Source organism: Cyprinodon tularosa, unplaced genomic scaffold (genome assembly GCF_016077235.1).
Source record: "Cyprinodon tularosa strain WSP-4 unplaced genomic scaffold, ASM1607723v1 ctg516, whole genome shotgun sequence".
Taxonomy (NCBI): domain Eukaryota; kingdom Metazoa; phylum Chordata; class Actinopteri; order Cyprinodontiformes; family Cyprinodontidae; genus Cyprinodon; species Cyprinodon tularosa.
In genome coordinates this window covers 409,051-415,050 of record NW_024039248.1, presented here as the reverse complement: position 1 = coordinate 415,050, position 6,000 = coordinate 409,051, and positions in this window count along the sequence as shown.

The window sequence follows — 6,000 nt, the reverse complement described above, 5'->3', positions numbered from 1 at the left end:
AAGACATATAAAAACACATAAAAACAACATTATAAAATCAATCATAAACTAGACTCTAGAATAACAGTTACAATTCTCTGTGCAAGCGGTTATCAATAGTGATTTGATCAAATAATCAGGATGACTGTTGTTTTGTGGGTCAACTTCCCACTTTGGGCTGGAGGTCTTAAACACTTATGAATACTCTGGTGAATACTTCAGTATCTGAAATCAGCACGTGCGGTCGCCCCAAATGTGCTTTCAGCTTGTGTATCACTGTGGTGCTCTTTTTCTCCACTAGATAGTCAACTTCTCAAAGGTTTGAAAGATGGTCTATCATTGTGGGAGTGGTGGCCCCATACCTACAGTCTGCTACTCTGGGTCCCTGAACAAGGCCCCCAACCCCACACTGCTCCCCAGGCACTGCACAACAGGAGCCCACTGCTCCCTAAGGGGATGGGTTAAATGCAGAGTTACATTTTTTACAATATGAGATCAATAAATTTCAATCATTTATCGAGCAGTTCTTATTAGGCCATGGAAATTGATCAGCTCCTACTTTTGACCAAAGTCTGCTAGAGTCATCATGTACTCACTATGTGCGTCAACCGACTTGCAAATGTCACATCTAGATTTGAAAGTCTTTATCTTTTCATTCATACCCTGTCAGTACATGCACTCACAGGCCCGTCTGAGGCATCCCTTGACTCCCAGGTGTGAAGAGAGCCTACAGTAGGTGAGGTAAGCCCTGAGTGTGAGAGGGGACATTCTAGAAACACGGTTCCTCCTATATGGCAAAATAGTGTCCTGTACAATAGTGATTCCCAGCCGGGAGTTCATTTACCAATAATAGTCAGTGAGTGCATTACAAGGGCTACATCCATCCCCCTTTTTAAATGACCATCCCCCCCATACCGTCCGCTGTAACATTTTATCACTGAATGTGTACATTTCTATTATATATTAACAGTAATTTATTTTTCTGGACACAGAAAGCTATTTGATCCTCTCTGTTTTTTTCTACAGAACATCCCCTCAGCTGAATCGAAGGAAAAAAAGTTCAAGAGAGTTAGAAAGACTTTTGCCTGTGTGTCGTCAAATATTTTGTGCCCCTGTGGACGTAACAGATGAAAAAAAAAAAAGTTTTTGTCTATCAATATGCTATATATAATATAGTCCAGAACTATAATCCAGAACTCCTCCAGTGGAAAAGTTTCAGTTTCATCTGGTTTAATTTCATAAAAATTCTTCTTTAGGGAGTCTTTTGCTATCTGATTATTAATCTATTAATTGAAAAACAACGAGCTGCACAGTGGTGCAGTGGGCAGCACTGCTGCCTTGCAGCAAGAAGGTTCCGGGTTTGATTCTGTATGGAGCATGATCTCATTGAGCATGCGTGGGTTCTGTGCGGGTACTCCGGCTTCCTCCTACAGTGCAAAAACATGACTGTTAGGTTAATTGTCTTCTCTAAATTCTCCTGAGGTGTGAGTGAATGGTTGTTTGTCCTGTTTGTCTCTGTGTTGCCCTGCGATGGACTGGCGACCTGTACAGGATGGACCCCGCCTCTCACCCGTAGACAGCTGGAGATAGGCACATTTACAGAAAATGGATGAATTTTTTTCTATTCCTTACTATCTTCCAGGCAACATATTTATATTGTTTGTTTTTTTTTTTTTTTTGATGGAAATAATAAAATCACTAAGAATGAAATGCTCAGGTTAAAAGATTGTTTTATATCAGTTATTTTATGTTCAACTTTTAGACGATAATCAATAATTTTGACTGAGAGGGACTCATGGTAAGAAAAAATGCCCAAATGGAAAAAAGGTTGGGAAATACTGCTCTACAATATCTCCTCATCACCAACACCCCACCCCAGACTTTGTTGTTCCAGTTCGTAATTTAAAAGAACAAGCTCAGAGTTCAGTTGACACAGATGAAAATGAACTAGTTCACATTTATAGTTCACTTTTTCAAAAAATGAATTAAGTTCACCAACCTATAAATGAAATGAAAGAAATGCACACTAAGCATGTGCAAAAAAAAAAGAATTCTTCTTCTTCCAGATTGACCAGTACACCCAGTGCCATCTCTTTCTCCGTTCCAATATGTATCCATATGTGGCTTTTGGACGTACAGTGTGAGCAGTTAGGTTGCATCAGAGCATCAAGCCTTACAGTTTAAAAACATTCATTGTAAGCTGTGAACTTTTAAACTCTGTGGTTCCGTCGTACAGTTTCAGCTGTAGCTGAGGACTGAAAATATGTTTGCCTGCCTTAAGACCATGACCCAGACCTTATATGGGCCGTACCTTTCAAAATCCTCTGCTCATTGAGTTCAATCTTTTGACTGCTCTGACCACTTTAATTGATCTCATTTAAGATTTCTTTTAACCCAAGCCCTGTGCAGCAGCTTTTTATCATTAAGCTTAAAACACCAGAGGAAGCTTTTAAAATGCTTTTATTGTTATACAACATCCAAAGGCCGTCAGGTGTCCTGCATATCATCAGATATAGTAATATTGTCCATGTTTTTAATTCCTGAGAGTTTACAAGCCTATAAGAAAAGAGCTTTCTCTCTAAGAGACCCTCCTAAGAAGCTAAATAAACTGGAGCCGCTCCTCCTTGCACAATCTGTCCACCCAGCAGCTGCTGTCGACCTCACCATCAACCGCCACTAGAAGGACCCGCTGTCCACCAAGTTCTCAGCCGCCTTGGATCCCGCCCACCTCTCCCAGGGGCGGAGTTAGGAAATTTGGGGCCCTAGGCAAAGACAGGCAGGGGGCCCTCTGAATTGAGAAGACAACACATAAACAGCCCCATTCTACAGATAGAGAAATGTTAATAGAATAGACATCCATTATATGTTCTAGGTTTTGTCCCTCTCTTCTTGTCCCTTTTCTTCTTGTTTTCCTCTCTATGTTTTGTACTCAGCTGACTTTTCATGGTGTCTCTAAAGGAATGAAAGATTTTTTCCAAGCACTAAGCTCACTTAGCTGATTGCTCCTTCCTGTGTTTCCAAAAAGGCGACGGCAAAAGTAAATAACCCAGTCCTGAGGCCCCATCCACACGAAGTCAAAACGAACACGAAACGCTAATATTTTCCAGAACGTTTGCCGTAAAGACGGAGACGTAAAATAAATGTGATCGTCCACACGAATGCATGAAAACGCTGGAAAACGTATGCCAGGCCTGTAAGTGGCGCTGTGGTGCCAAAGCAAAAATAAGCGACGAAATGTTGGGCATGCGCACTAATATTTATACATGGTTGCCCTGCGGGTCCATTTTCGTGGTTCAGTCAAATTCAGGTGCTGAACTATGTGGTCGATATTGCTCTGTTCTTCCTGGAGATATTCCAGAAGAAGATTCTGTTGTAAGCCCGACAGCAGGGTGAGTAGCATGAGCAGCAACCATTCAACACAGTACGGCGCCATTGTTGTTGTGATACTGTGTCGCGCATGCGTGTTTAGAGGCGACGCTATGACGCATGCGTGTAAGAAAAAAAATGCGGTTAGAGCTTAAAGATGGAAACCCGAAAATGCCGTTTCAAAATCTTCCCACTGAAGGCTGAATAAAAAAAAGATCGTTTACAGACCCCCGAAACGCCGGCTTCGTGTGGATGAGAGGCTGGTTTGGTGAAAAATTTGTGCGTTTAGGCCAGGGTTCGGCTTCGTGTGGACGGGGCCTGAGACACACTTAATATTATAGGCGTTCCGATGCTCTGATGCATTTAAGTGAAAGGAGTTTATCAAAGACATAATTAATGTGCACAAATAAGGAATAGTTGTATTAACCATACATGTAAACAGAGTTTTATGGGGCCCCCAGCAACTTGGGGCCCTAGGCAACTGCCTAGTATTGCCTAATGGTAAATCCCCCCACCCTGCCCTCTCCATGGTGAGGAATCTCACTCTGAAAATTAAGCTCACCACCTGCTGCAGTCATTCCTGGTCACCTTCTATTTTAACCCTATTCCCTGTTTTTCAGAGGACCAGAACTCCAGAGGCTCTGTTTTTTTAAATCTATCAACATCTGCCCATTACGCTGTTGGTTCATAAATTGTCTTCTGGGAGTTAATCTCTGTATTTGGGTCAGAGGTTTAACAAAACCATGACAACCTCATTAGTTTAAATTTCTAATTTTAAGTTTATCGGTTCAACTAATCAATTTCCTCATTTACAACAATAAAATGATGATATAAAATATACACACAATATTGTGTTTATTTTTTTACACTCTTTATATAATGTTTTTATTACAAAGAAACATACAACACACACAGAACCTGTGGCACTGATACATAGATTTAAAAAAAAAAGAAAAGGTAAAATAATACCAGATATTAAGCTTGATTATGCTTCCTTATTCTTGTATGTCAGCCATTTAGACCAGCATTTATTGTAAGAATGTCCATTTATTCATAAAAGATAGGTCAGTTTTTCCATGGAGTGGATCTCCTCAACGACTTCCTTCCAATGCTCAAGCTTTGGAGCGAGTTTATTTAGCCATGACAGTGTAATGGCTTGTTTGCTTGCAATGGATAGAATTTTAAAAAGGTTCTCATCATCTTTTCGAAATACTTCTTCAGATATCAGTCCCAGCAGAAACATTCTGGGGTTCTTAGGGATGACATACCCCAAAATGATCCCGGTAGTGTGACAGATTCCATCCCAGTAAGGTGCCAACTTTGGGCAGTACCAAAATACATGAGAGTGATTGGCGTTCTGATGGCCACATTGTCTCCAGTCTAATAGTAATTTGAGGTGTAATGAAATATTTGAGTAGGCATTTCCATCCGAATTCCTTCCACCTTTTAGAACTGGTGGATTTCTGTTGTGTCGCAAACATTGAAAGCCAATAACCCTCTGAGATCATTATTCCTAATTCCCTTTCCCATTAAGCCTTAATATTCAAGGTATTATTACAGTTATATTTCTGTAACCCTTTATATACAGTAATTTTCTGACTATAAGCCGCACCTAAATATAAGCCACAGAAGCTAAATTGCATGATTTGTACATATACAAGCCGCACCGGACTATAGGACGCAGGTTTTTTATGTTAAATTACCATATGGTTCGTGCACAGAGAGGATTGTCGGGAAAGCTCCTATTTAACATCTCAACACAATTTAATTGAGACAATTCTTCCTGCTGGCGTCTCCAACGTCTTACCATTGACTCGTTGATTCCAAGGTTACGTGCAGCGGTTCTATTTCCTTTGTTTACTGCCAAATTGACTGCCTTTTACTTAAAAGCTGCATCATATGCATTATAAAGTTTGTTTTCCATAATGAGGGTGTAACACAAACTGTCTTGAGCTCGCAATGTCCGTCTTTCTCGGAGGCTGCTTCCAGAGGACGTCCGGATTCCCGCGCGCGCGGCTACTTGTGTGTTGAAGCAAATGTGACGTCAACATGGTGGATGGTAAAATCCATAGATTTAGGTACCGTATTACCCTAGTGGCCGTTAGCTTTAAAAGTCCATAGATAAGCCGCATTGTTATATAAGCCGCAAGGTCGAAAAATGGTCAAAAAATGGGGAAAAATTTGCGGCTTATAGTCCGAAAATTACGGTATTGTGGTTTTTAAAATTTTGACAAACTTTACTGTCTTTGCCTCTGCCATCAACACCTTTGCATGGAGCTCGCTGGATGTGCTCTCTTCATCCTCTGACATGGGTGCTGGCTCGGAGCTCGTCTGCCTGGCTGTGTGTTTCCTGGACGGGGCCGCCTTTACAGCTGCTTTTTCTATGTCTGCTTCTGTCCCGTTGAACCCCAGTCGGCCTCAGCAGATGGCCGCTCACACTGAGCCTGGTTCTGCTTGAGGTTTCTTCCTGTTCAAAGGGAGTTTTTCCTCTCCACTGTCGCTACAAGCATTTCTTTATGTGAGGAATTGCCTTCGATGCAATCAACTGGTTTTCCGTAGATAGAAAACTTTGAATCAATTCGACTGTATGATCTGGTGAACTGGAAAGTGCCTTGGGATGACGTGTGTTGTGAATTGGCGCTATAGAAATAAACT